The sequence below is a fragment of the Protopterus annectens genome, chromosome 6.part0, assembly GCF_019279795.1.
Source record: "Protopterus annectens isolate FY-2018-M chromosome 6.part0, PAN1.0, whole genome shotgun sequence".
Taxonomy (NCBI): Eukaryota; Metazoa; Chordata; order Ceratodontiformes; family Protopteridae; genus Protopterus; species Protopterus annectens.
In genome coordinates this window covers 102,196,040-102,209,284 of record NC_056737.1, presented here as the reverse complement: position 1 = coordinate 102,209,284, position 13,245 = coordinate 102,196,040, and the positions used below count along the sequence as shown (strand labels likewise).

Sequence of the window (13,245 nt, the reverse complement as noted above, 5' to 3'; positions counted from 1 at the left end):
TGTCCCAACAGGAGGGGCGTCCTGTAAGGCCTGCATCGTTAGGAGGACCGCTCTCATCTCTAGGACACAGTGTGAATTTGTCTCTCTGGGGACCATGTGATTTGGGCAGTCTGTCCCAAAAAATGTCCCCCCACCCCACCGGGGAGGTGTCCACGATCACTGTAGCTATTGCGGGGAGAAGCAGCCTTGGGAACCTTCATCCGGCTGAATCCACCAATGTAGATGGTGTCTGTATACTTGAGTGAGTTTGACTGGTAGGGAAAAGGAATGACAAAGAATTGACCACTGGACAGCTAGAGTCCACTAAAGAATGTACATATAGAAACATGCCACAGAAACTAAGTTTATGGCTGTTGCCATTGACTCTAAAGCCTGAAGAATAAGTCTGGGTGAGAGAAAAGGGTGTGCTTTAATTTGCTCCACTTGACACCTGATGGTCCGTACTCGCTGTGGAAGACAGGCTATCTGATTGACTGAGCACCTATGAACTCCAGGCTCTAAAATGGTTAAGAGATGAGACTTGCAGATGTTGTCTGAGATGCCTAGCGATTGCCATCACTGGAACAAGGAGTCTCTGGATTTTTCTAAAAGATGCCTGGTTGGGGCAGTGATGAGTCAGTTGTCCAGATGCAGAAACACTTAGAATCCCAGCAATCTCAAGTGAACTGCTACCACTGTCATACATTTGGTAAACACCCAGGTGGCTGCGGTGAAATGAAAGACAAAAAACTCTGAACTGGTAGTGACTGGCATCCAGCCAAAAGTGCAGAAATCTTTGGGATCATCTGTTCATCTTGATGTAATAGTATGCATCCAGAAGATCCACAGGCTCCAGCCAAAAGTGCAGAAATCTTTGGGATCATCTGTTCATCTTGATGTGATAGTATGCATCCTGAAGATCCACAGTGCACAACCAATCATCCGTGTGTAGAAACGGCAGAATGGACTGAACAATGACCATTCAGAACTTTGACTTCTTTACAAACTGATTAATTTTGCTTATGTCCTAAATTTGTCTCAGGTCCCCAGTTTTCTTTGGCACTAAAAGAATCTTGAGTAAGTTCCAAATCCTTTCTAGTCTGGTGGGACCTCCTGGATGACTCTTTTGTCTAGCAGCTTTTCAATTTTTTCAGCTGCTCCCTCTCTCTGACTGGGTGAAACATCAGGAAGCCTTTTTCTTTTGGTTGGGGGTATCCAAAAAGGAGTCTCAGAACCCCAGGTTCTGCAGGTCTCTCCTGCTGCTAGGACAGTGTCTTCCATTAGAAACCCCTCCGCCTCAGAGGGAGATATCCCACTCTGAATTTTGGAAGAGACCCTTGGACTTATGGAACCACATTTTCTTATCTCCTCATTGGTTCCTGGAAAAGGATTGCTGAGGAGTAGAAAAGTGTATCCCTACAGCAGACAAGGTATTTCCATCTTGTTCACTCCAGGAAAATGTTTCCTTAACAGTAGGGCCAAACAAAGACGATCCATCGAATGAAGCACTGATGAATGAAGACCTGAAAAGCTACTCAAAGTCGCACAAGCACATCCAGGCATGTCTCCTAACAGTTATGCCTGAACTAGCTGCCTGTAAGGTACTCTCAGCAGCATGGGAAATTAACCTCATGGACGCATTAGAGATGGATAGTAGAGTGGTCAGTTGTGAAGATTTCTTGCAGTCCTCCATGGACATGGACTTGTAGAGGTATTTGGAAAGCTCTTTAGTCAAATCCTGCTGTAGCCTAGAGAAATGTGACAAAGGTTGCTGAGGCAAAAACATGTTTCTTGAATCTGTTCAATGACCTGAACTCTCTGTTAGGGGCATGGAGAGAGGAGTTCTGCTCTACCAGATCCTTCTTTGTGGCTGCCGACATAACCACAGCATCAACAGGAACTCCCTTGCTCTAGTGTGGTCTGTCCTCAGTTGGCGAACAAGAAACTTATCAGGACAAGGAGGAATGGGTACTACAGTATCCAGTTAATTCCATGCCCAGGAAGAGAATAGATCTATAAAGCCCAGCAGTCGGGGGAGTCACCCAAGACATAGATGGGCTGGACCCAAAAGTGTCCAGGAACACTGACTCCTCCTGGGAGGGGGAAATCGGAGGACCATCCAGCTTTCTGATTGAGAATTTCTAAGATGTCCCCAAAGGAGAGGTCATCCGGTAGAGATTTGGGGGACCCCTCCCCTTCATCAAAGCCAGTGTCTTCAGTGGGAGACTTCTGAATGCAGTCTGTGTCTCTTTTTATGGGAAGCCCCCTCAGTAGAATGATCTGGAGAGGTATCCAAAGAGAGGTTACATTTTTCGAGGGAGACTGTCTGGATGCTTGATGGTGCTGGCTATCCCTGTGTGATATGTCTAAGAGGATCACAGCTCATACCTGAATGAGGTAGGAATGTAGGATCTGAACAGGAAAGAGCATTCAAATCTCTTAGATGCTCCACATCAAAAGCAGAAGGACTAGGAGAAGCCATAGCTGGCCTCACCACAGCCAAAGCTCAAAATGCCACCATATCATGACCCTGCCCGGACCTGTGCCATTCAACATCAAAACCAAGGAGCGGAGATGGCTCCAACAACCTCGGAGTGCAACCCAGCACCGATTCTTCAGCTCCAAGACTCATCCTGGTCCAAAGGAATTGGTGTCAAACAAGTCAATGCAGAACTCAGTGTTGAAGTCCTAGCTGTCTTCAGATCCAACAAAGTCACCCTCAAGTTTCTCAGATGCGATCGGAGAAGGAGAATCAAAGCATGAGAAGCAGCAGTGAGGATCAGAGATCCAATGGAAGATGAAGCCAGGATAACCCCCATCTGTACCAGAGCTCTGAGGAGCTTCCTCATCATCCTAACCACTTCGGCTTCAGAAAGGCTCCTGCACGAAGTGGTAGGCTAGGAATGAGACTCTCTCTTCTGGGTCTCCTGAAGGAAAGAAGAATGGAGCCAAAGAGAAACAGGCTCCAGTGAGAACCTTGGGGACCAGGGTCCTTGGAGACTTAGCATGGGAAGGTGCCAGGTCCGAGGATGTCAAATCTGACTGTTTTCACTTGAGATCCAAAAGTCAGATACAATTTCTTTTGAACTTTAGAAGGAGGCTCTGAAGAGGGAGTTGACTTAAGAGAGTGGGTTAGAGAATGTTTTCTTGATTCTTTTGCCTCCGAACAGGCCTTGGATGTTTTTGCAGGGATTTCAGCCTCAGGAGCAGGCGAAGAAGAAGCAGGTGGAAGCAAGCCCTTTATAATGAACTTCTTCCAATGGTCGCCAAGGGCGCTGGAATTAAAACCTACGTAAATGGAACAGTCCATATTAAACTGTGAAGCACCCAAACAACAGACACTCCCTGTGGATATCAGAATTAGAGATCTTGTACCCACAGGAGTACATTTCTAAAAACCAGTGGGTTTACCAGCCATGATGAAGAAAAAAGTTTTTTTTAATGACCAACAACAGTAGAAGAGTCTACCCTCTAAGGGGTAGAAAGAAAGAAAGAAAGAAAGAAAGAAAGAAAGAAGAAAAGAAGGAAATGAGGTCGGGAAGACTAAGGGTAGTGGAGTTTCTATCTTCATTAAAGACAAGCACACTGCCAATCTGGTTTGCCAGCATGATGCATCAGAACTACTCCATGTGTAACTGACAGCTGGCAAGACACCCATCCAAGTTACAGCCAGTTACAGACACACCTCCATGACTCAGGACACCCACTCCTCCTACCTGGACATACTTGGCTCCATCAAGGTACCCCCTAACATCCTGAACCTTGGTGACTTCAACTACCCTACCATAGACTGGGTGAACTATTCCTGAACTAATGCACTCACCCAACGATTCCTTGACTCAATCAATTCTAATGCACCAGCTCGTCTCATCCCCCACAAGGGGAGACAACATTCTGGACTTGGTTCTCACCAACATGAGTGACCGCTGCACCACTCCTAAAGCAAGTTCTTCCCTGGTGAGATCAGATCATCGGTCTGTTTCAGTCGAAGTTTCTGTCCTGCCCAAGCCCCTCCCAGCAGTAACCAGGCTAAAAAACTTGTAAAGGATGATAGCACTAGCTTCACACCACCACCCCACTGAGAGGATGCAGACAACTATACTGACAACGCAGTATACAAGCACCTGTATAACTGCATGGATTCAGCCATACCCAACAGAACTAAAACATGCTCCTCAAGGAAACACAAACTTGTCTGGTGGGCATCCACTATTAACAGGCTTTACAACAAAAGGAAGAAACTGTTGCCCAAGGGTAAAAACGCACAAATTCCAAACAAGCAAATTATATCACTAGTGAAAACCTCCAAAGCCAAATCGAAACTAGTCTCCAAAACAAAAGGAAACCACAAAGCCTTCTTCGATTATGTCCGAAACCTCCATGAAAAAGCCCAGGTTTGTTCAGAATTAGTACTTAATGGTACTACTTACCCTGATCCTGTTGACTTAGCCAACCTGCTAGCAGATGGGCTCAATGCAAACTCCACCCCCCCCTGCCCCCCAAAGGCACATTCGACATCCTTGATATTTGTCTCACATCTCTGTAGATCAAGTGTTAAAGGCCCTCTCCAAGGCAAAGAATGCAGCTTCCATGGGACCTGATAGCATCCCAGGCTGTATTCTGCACCATCTCCAACAAGAACTAGCTTCTCCATTGAGCACCCGATTTAACCACAGCCTGTGTACAGGCTTCATTCCAGCACACTGGAGAAATGCCAATGTCATCCCCTTGCACAAAGTTGGTGCCACTACTGACCCTAGAAACTATCATCCCGTTAGCTTGACAAGTCTGACCTGGAAAGCCATGGAGTGTATTACTATGGATCTCATAAATAAAGACATAGGCAATCTCCAAGCACTTGACTGCACCCAATTTGGATTTGTCAAGGGCAGATCTTGCCTGTTGAACCTGGCTGACTTCTATGAAACTGTCATCAAGGCCCTGGATAAGGAAAGTCAATACATACAGCTTACTCTGACTTGGCCAAAGCCTTTGACACAATTCCCCACTCGGGCATCATCAAAAGCTAACAACTTAGCATAAATCTCTGTCTTATCATGTGGGTGGCTAACTGGCTCATCAACAGGACTCACAAGGTCAAAATAGGCACCTCCACCTCAGACAACAGACCTGTCACTAGTGTTGTTTCCCAGGGATCTGTTCTGGGACCCCTACTGTTTGGCATCTACTTGTCAGAGGCCCAGGCAAAGATAAAAGGCCTGTGGCTGACCAAGTTTGCGATCGACTAAGTTGGGTGCTGTCACTGACTCCCCAAATAAAGTTAACATACTGAAAGAGGGTCTCACAGCAACAAATGACTGGTGCCAAAGTCATGGCATTAAGTTAAATGCAAAAAAATGTATTATCATACCATTCGGTAAAACCACACCCCTTACTGATTACCATATCAACGGCAACCCACTAAGCACACAACTTGTGGTGAGAGACCTGGGTACACAGGTTAACAACAATCTCACATTCGACTATCATGTAGTGGCTGTGGTCAGAAAAGCCTTTTACTTGGTTCATCTCATAAGTAAAGGGATTGCATCCAGAAAAAAGGAGGTTACTACCTCTCTGTAGTCTTCCCTCATTAGACCAATAACGGAGTACAATGCCCCATTTGGTATGTACCGCTCCAAACTCCTGCACCAACTGGAAAGGCCACAGAAATACCTCACAAAGAGAATCAATGGCCTCCAACACCTATCCTATGCGAACAGGCTCAAATCACCATCACTCTACTCGGTATCATATAGGTTGCTCAGATGTGATTGGTCTGTCGCCTACAAGACATTCTTGGACCCTGCCTTACTAGGGATGCTCCATATCCATAAGTCTAACTCCTCACGCATTACCCCGCTCAAAAGGCCTAAATCTAATATGCGACATCAACAAAACCTGCTAGAGAGACAGGTTTTTCTCCCAGAAGCTGTCCCTCCCTGGAATAGACTTCCCATACAAGTCAAACAGAATACCTCGCTGACCCTCTTCAAGCATAACCTTGATGAGTGGATGGGAAACCACAAATTTATCCCAGGGGTTCCACTTGTGTCTCTCACTGACAGGGGCAACAGGTGCTGACTGAGGTTTTTCTTTGGGGGGATAAACTCTTGGCTAGGCTTGTAAGGGCCCCAGGGCCATTATTCTATGATCCTAAAAGGGAAGGAAAAGTGCCAGCAATGGTACCAACATCTCTATCTTACGTAGAAGAAAAAGAAGACATATAAAAGGAAGCTAATATTTAATCCTAACGCAATAGAAAGTACAGTTTTGTACCTACCATAAATGTAGATGTCCGATAGGCATGCATCTGCAGTCCTTACAAATGGGTTGTCCTGTCATCAGGCAGCCCTTCGGTCGGCCGGATTCCAAAGTCTGGGTCTGGCCTCGGCTGGTGTCGCACTTCACCCGTCATAGCGGCAGTTCTTCGGGTATAAAGGCATCAGCCGACGCCATTTTCCTCAGTGTTTCTTGCCCCAGATGCCAGGTGCCCTCTAGGAAGGCTAAATTTGGATAAATGCAAATGGTTCCAAATAGTAGAGAGCAAACAAAAAATAAGCATGTATGTACATATATACAAACAAATACACTATAATAGATTCCCCCAGCTAGCTACAAGATGGGCAAATACCCTAGGAGTACCACAGAGGGGAAGGAGGGTGGGTAATCCTGACTGCAGATGCATGCCTATCGGACATCTACATTTATGGTAGGTACAAAACTGTACTATGTCCCTCAAGGATGCATCTGCAGTCCTTACAAATGGGTAGAATACCATAGCCAAACTGGGGGAGGAAGAGAAATAAGATTATGGTGTAGTTAAGATCCCTTGCAAAACAGCAGTGGCAAAACCTGCTTGGGATCTGGAGTATAAAGATAAATTATAATGCTTGGCAAATGTATGCACGGAGCTCCAAGTAGCAGCCTCTAAAATGTCTTTGGTAGCCACTCCTCGTAAAAATGCTGTGGTAGTGGCTGTAGCCCTTGTAGAGTGAGGCCTGATGTTTTCTGGAGTTTTCTTTCCATGGTAGGAGTAACAAAATCTAATGCAATTTCCTATCCACTTAGAGATTGTCTGTTTTGAAATTGCTTTTCCTTCCATTCCTGTTGCATATGCTACCAGTAGCTGGTCAGTTTTTCGGTTGCTCTTGGTCCTGTCCAGGTAGTAACGTAATTGCTTATGTACATCCAAGGTATGCAACAGTCTTTCTCCCCTGTCCTGTGGGTTGGGGAAGAATGTAGGTAGGTGGATAGCTTGATTTAACGATACCCTGGATACCACCTTTGGCATAAAAGTAGGATTAGTTCTCATGGAGACTCTATCTTGGTGGAAGATCAGGAAGGGCTGTACTGCCATTAATGCCTGTAGCTCAGATACCCTTCTTGCTGAAGTGATTGCAAGCAGGAAAGCAGTTTTCCATGATAAGTATTGTAATTCTGCTGTTGCTGCTGGTTCGAAAGGAGGTAGTGTCAACTTTTCTAGCACAAAGTTCAAGTCCCATGCTGGCAATGGTGGCTTCCTAGGTGGTTTTACATTTTTAATTCCTCGCAGAAACTGCCTGAGCAGAGGATGTGAGAAGACTGGAGGATCCAAGTTGTATTCTGCTGAAATGGCTGATGCATGAATCTTAATGGAAGAATAGGACAGGCCGTTGTGGAAGAGCTCTGCCAAGTATTCCAGGATGTTAGCTATGTTTACCAGTGACACATTCTCTCCTTTTGCGGTACTCCAAATGAGATATCTTTTCCATTTTGCTGAATAATTTTTTCTTGTTGAGGGTCTGCGAGCCTCCAAAATAATGTCTTTAACCCTTTGAGATAAGTCTGGGTTATTTGGTCTTATGCAATGTTCCAGGCAGCCAGCTGCAGTGTTTTCAGGTTTGGATGCAGGGTTTTGAAGTTGTTCTGTGTTAACAGCAAGGGAACTAGGGGCAGAGGCCATATTTGTTCCCGAGACATACTCCTCAGTAATGGATACCAATGTTGCCTTGGCCAGTCTGGAGCTATCAGGATGATCCTTGGACGGTCTTCTTTGATCTTCAATAGCACCTTGTGCATCAAAGGAAGAGGTGGGAATGCATATGCTGAAAGATAGGGAGTCCACTTTCCAAGCAAGTGGGTGGTACGTCCTTGTGCAGAATTTTTCAGTTGGTGATTGTGTGGGGATGCAAATAAGTCTATTTCTGGTAGTCCCCATTTCCTTGTAATGGTTTTGAAGATGTCCGGATGCAGCATCCATTCGTGGGCATCCGTGGCAGTTCTGCTTAGGATGTCTGCTAGTATATTTTCTTTTCCTGGCACAAAAATTGCTTGTAACTGAATGTTGAAGCTCAGTGCCACATTCCAGAGGTCCACTGCCATCCGGCATAGAGGGTATGAATGTGTGCCTCCCTGTTTGTTGATGTACCACATAACTGTGGTGTTGTCCGTCCTTATCAGCAGTTGACCCTGTCGAAGAAATGGTCTGAATGCCTGAATTGCCAGTTTTACTGCCAGCATTTCCTTTTGATTTATGTGTAGGTGCAGCTGGTCTTGAGTCCATAAGCCTTGTATGCACTTGTCCAGCATGTGTGCCCCCCAACCGAGGTCTGATGCGTCTGTTGTGATGGTTTGGCTTGGTTGAGTGCTGTGGAAGGGCAGCCCCTTGTTTGTTTGACAGGCCTGAGCCCACCATTGGAATTCTTGCTTCAGGCATGGAATTATTGGAATTTGGGTTTCTAGGCTGTGCTTGTGCTGAGACCATAAATTCCTTAGGTACAACTGTAACTTTCTCATATGTAGTCTGGCATGTGGAATCAATATTATGCAGGATGCCATGTAACCGAGAGCTTGCAGGACTTTTCTTGCTGTTAGCTGGTTCTGCTTTGTTAATGCCATGAAGTAGAAAGGGAGTTGCTGCTGTTTTTCTACTGTCAGGAATGCCATTCGTTTTGATGTGTCCAGATCTGCACCCAAGAAGGTTATCCTTTGGGATGGTATCAGCCTTGACTTTTTTATATTGACTGTGTATCCCAGGGCTTGTAGTAGATGAATGACCCTTTGCAAATCTTTGTTAATTTGTTTTTGTTGTCCGCTTGTAACAGGCAGTCGTCCAGGTAAGGGTAAATTTGAATTCCCTGAAGCCTGCAATGAGCAATTACTGATGCCAGGCATTTCGTGAATACTCTGGGCGCAGTAGATAAGCCAAAGGGCAGTGCTGAGAATTGATAATGCTCTGATCCTGCAAGAAATCTGAGGTATCTTCTGCAATTTGGTCGTATGGGGACGTGCAGGTATACCTCCTTGAGATCTAGAGTTACCAGCCAAGACTCCTTGCCCAGCATGGGAAGAAGCTGCTGTAGGGTCAGCATTTTGAATTTTGGTACAATGAGGTATGTGTTTAAAGCGGACAGGTCGAGAATAGGCCTCCATTGGTTTTCTTTTCTTGGTACCAGGAAAAGTCTGGAGTAAAATCCTTGCCCTTGTTCCATAGATGGTACCCTTTCTACAGCTCTCATCCTTAGTAAGTGAGTTATTTGTTCTAGAGCTTCTGTCTTCTGATTTGGAGGTAGGTTTGGCATTCCTCTCTTCCTTGGTAGAGTATGGAAGTGAAACCTGTAACCTTGGTCTATTGTCTGTAAAATCCATTTGTCTCCTGTGATGTAATGCCAGTTTACTGAAAATAAGGCTAGCTTCCCGCCTAAGGGTGCCTCTAGTTGTTCCCTGGTAGGCGGTGCCAGAGCCAAGTCACTGTGATTGTCCTGTGGAAGTGGTGGTGGTGGCTGGATCTGTGGCTGTACCTCGCTGGTTGTTAGCCTGCCACTGACGTCCCCTGTAGGCACCTCTGGATTGACCCCTGCCTCTTGAGCGTCTATTCCTGCCTCTCGGAGCTCTGGAGGTGTCTGGAAAGGACCAATTCTTGGAAGGCCAGTTCCTGCTAAACCTTGGTGGCTGGACCTGCAAGAAATTCTTGACTGTCTGGACAGATTTTGCTTTCTCTTCCACCTTCTTCAGCACCTGCTGTGCAAAGGAGCCAAACAAATTGAGCTTATCCATGGGAGCATCTAGGAGCTTTGATTTAACATGGTCTGGTAAGGACTGTTCTTTTAACCATGCATGTCTTCTGATCACTGTGCCAGTCATGGCTGATCTAAAGGAAGCCTCCAGTGCATCATAGCCGCATTTTAAGGAATGATTACTGACCTGCTGAATGTTATGTACCATTTCCTGTACAGATTTTTTGTCTAATGGTTCATCCGAGGACAGTTTTTTAGTTAACTGGTCTAACATAAATTCCTGATACTGAATCATGTGGAATTGACAGTTCAAGGCCCTAGCTGAAAGAGTAGCAGAAGTGTAAACTTTTTTACCCCATCTCTCTAAGGCTCTAGATTCCCTTTCAGAGGGGAGGGGGTTTTTGGTAGAGGTAGCTGCTACAGCCTTGGGTCCCTTCGGGATCTGCAAAAGGGGCTTTATACAAATGATAATGTGTGTCCGGAACCCTGTAGTACCTATCGGGCTTAGCAGGGGCCGGAGGAAGTGAATCAGGAGCAGTACAAGCATCATTAAAAGCATCATCCACAACTGTAAGTACTGGAGGAATGGCTAAAGGCCTATGCTGTGGCAAATGCAAAAAGGTTCTAAGCCTTTTCCTAGAGTCTGAAAAATCCTGGCCCTGCCATTGAAATTGTTCCCTCATAGCATGCAAGGTTTCCCCAGAAGAAAATTCCTCAGGCGGAGAGGCAGAAGGAATGGACTCTTCTGCATCGGAGTCCTCATAAGGAGAAAAAGGGGCCTCTGGAGGGTCTGAATTATCTGATTCATCAGAGGAGTCATCTGAAGAAACTGGCTCAGGGGGCTCTACTCTAGTCCTCTTCTCTGGAGGTGGGTGAGAGGCCCTGTCTGGATGTGGTTGGGATCCCCGGATCAAAGAAATGAGATCCTCTGCTAGACTAAGCATTTGTGAACTAGAACTGGGCCTGTGAGAGGGGGTCTTAGCAGGCACTGTTTTGGTAGTTTTTGCTGCTTTAGCCCTGGCAAAGGCCTTAATCGACATGGATGCAGGAGGCCTAGCAGCTCCACGTGCAGGGGTAGAAATATCCAAAGGGATAGTATCTGATAATTCCTGTGAACCTGCAGGAGCAGGTGGGATTTCAGTAGCCGATTCAGCCAAGCTGGATGAGGCCTCGGTAAGTGGCAAGCTTTCGGCCGAAGGAAGAACCGTGGACTCGGTTTCAGCCGAAACCGAGACACTCGCAGTTGGCTTAACCGCGGTTTTGGCCAAAACCGCGGACCGCGAGTGTCGGTCCTTTTCCTTGCGTTTTTTAGAAATTTGCGTAGTCGGAGTATCCGACGGCATAATGTAAGCAAAAGTGGAGCCGAAAAACTGTTCAGCAAATTCAGACCGACGTTTAAGCGTTCGTCGGTTGAAAGAAGCACAGGCTAGACAAGCTGCTACGTCGTGGTCTGGGCCTAAGCAAGGTAAGCAGTAAGAGTGGAAATCTTTATGAGGTATTTGTTTCCCACAATTTAAACAGTTATTCACTTTTTCTGACATCGGCTGAGGCAAGAAAGAGTCCCCAACGGGGTACTTAGCTTTTTAGAAGTCTTCGGTAGTTGTAGTAGTAATCTCTGGTTCTGACCGACCGGCACTTGCGAACAGCTTCTGCTTCGGGCGCCACGCGGCAAGAAAGACTGAGGAAAATGGCGTCAGCTGATGCCTTTATACCCGAAGAACTGCCGCTATGACGTCGGGTGAAGTGCGACACCAGCCGAGGCCAGACCCAGACTTTGGAATCCGGCTGACCGAAGGGCTGCCTGACGACAGGACAACCCATTTGTAAGGACTGCAGATGCATCCTTGAAGGACATCATGTCATGAGTAAGTAGGTAGGGGATGAGAAAAACTGAAGGTTATAAGAAAAAATAAGGAAACGGCACTCACGGAAAAAAAATGACTACACCAAAAAGCTCTGTGAAAAGGATCCACGTCTGTTACAATATGGTGGTAAATGAGATCTGAGGTACTGTAGTTGACGACATTACAGGTAGAGGGAGGAGCTCAAGAGTTGAATTTGACAGCCTAGTAAATGTGGCTGAGTAAGCCAATAGTTGAAAACGGCAGCATCAGATCAAGATGGTACTTCCCTATGTACAAAGAAGTCACACTAATAGCCAACGTGTAAGTAGAGAGGATTTATAAGTACAACCAGTAATGGTATATTAAAATTAAGGAAAAAGAGAAGGTATCCTATGTACGGGATAGATCCTTATGCAGTCAGCTAATTACCAACAATCAAAAAAAGTTAAGTTCTGATTAAAATTTCCTACCAGCTTCTTATAATAAGGAGATCTTTTCTAACATTGAGTAATATTTTCACCTCTTAAGGATGACATCCAGCAAGTATTCCCAATACTTGCAGTAATATTTGTGTTTGGTAGTTATGTATAGTAGTTTGTGGGAAGAGATGTATTTAATGGCTAAATTGCTGAAGACTTCCCATGAAAGGGGGGAAGCAAGAGTCCAGTTCTTTGAGATGTAGAATTTAACAGGAGCACAAATTGTGATGAGGACGTGCTGCAGCATTTTTGGGAGATTGTATTAATGTGTAGTATAGCATTTATCCATGTATATAGGTTGTTGTTTTCTGATTTTTGTTATTATTTGTATGTATCGTAGATGCATGTTTTTCCATTTGAAATAATGTGTACAATGGAAGTTTATTTTATTTTACTATTTCTATATGAAAACCGAATAAAGAAATTTTTCAGAAAAAAAAAAAAAAGATGGTACTTACTTACTGAACTGCTGGCAAATGAATGCATAGCAGAAATTTGCAGGAAAACTACTCTAGCTTAGGGTTACCACCTGTCCCACTTTGTCAGGGACAGTTGTGTCCTGCAAAAAAATTGTAAAAATGGCAAATGTCCTGAGATTTTAGGACAAAATTATTTCCTATATTTTATGTAATAGGTGCATAAAACAGTCATTCTGTATCTGAAACACCTAAATGTTACACAAAACAGAATAAGCAATTAAAATGCTACAAGAATAAGCTTTTAGTTAGGCAAAAAAGTGAAGTTTTGTCCTTTGTACTGGCCGTGGGTATGTTTCGGCCTGCAAAATCTGACATTTGTACCAAAAATGTCCCACTTTGGGCTTTTGAAAAGGTGATAACCCTACTCTAGCTATACTAGACTCAACCAAAGGCCACAGATATGACAGACATGGCGATGTGTGACCTGAAACAAATACAATGGTTGCTTTCCAAACAATACAAAGCA

At 45.0% G+C, this 13,245-nt stretch overlaps 1 protein-coding gene across 3 annotated transcripts in view; it reads right to left on the bottom strand.

Moving 5' to 3' along the window:
• Nucleotides 1–13,245, bottom strand: part of AQR (aquarius intron-binding spliceosomal factor) — a 2,539,865-nt gene that overhangs the window by 1,649,888 nt on the left and 876,732 nt on the right. The window lies entirely within an intron of this gene.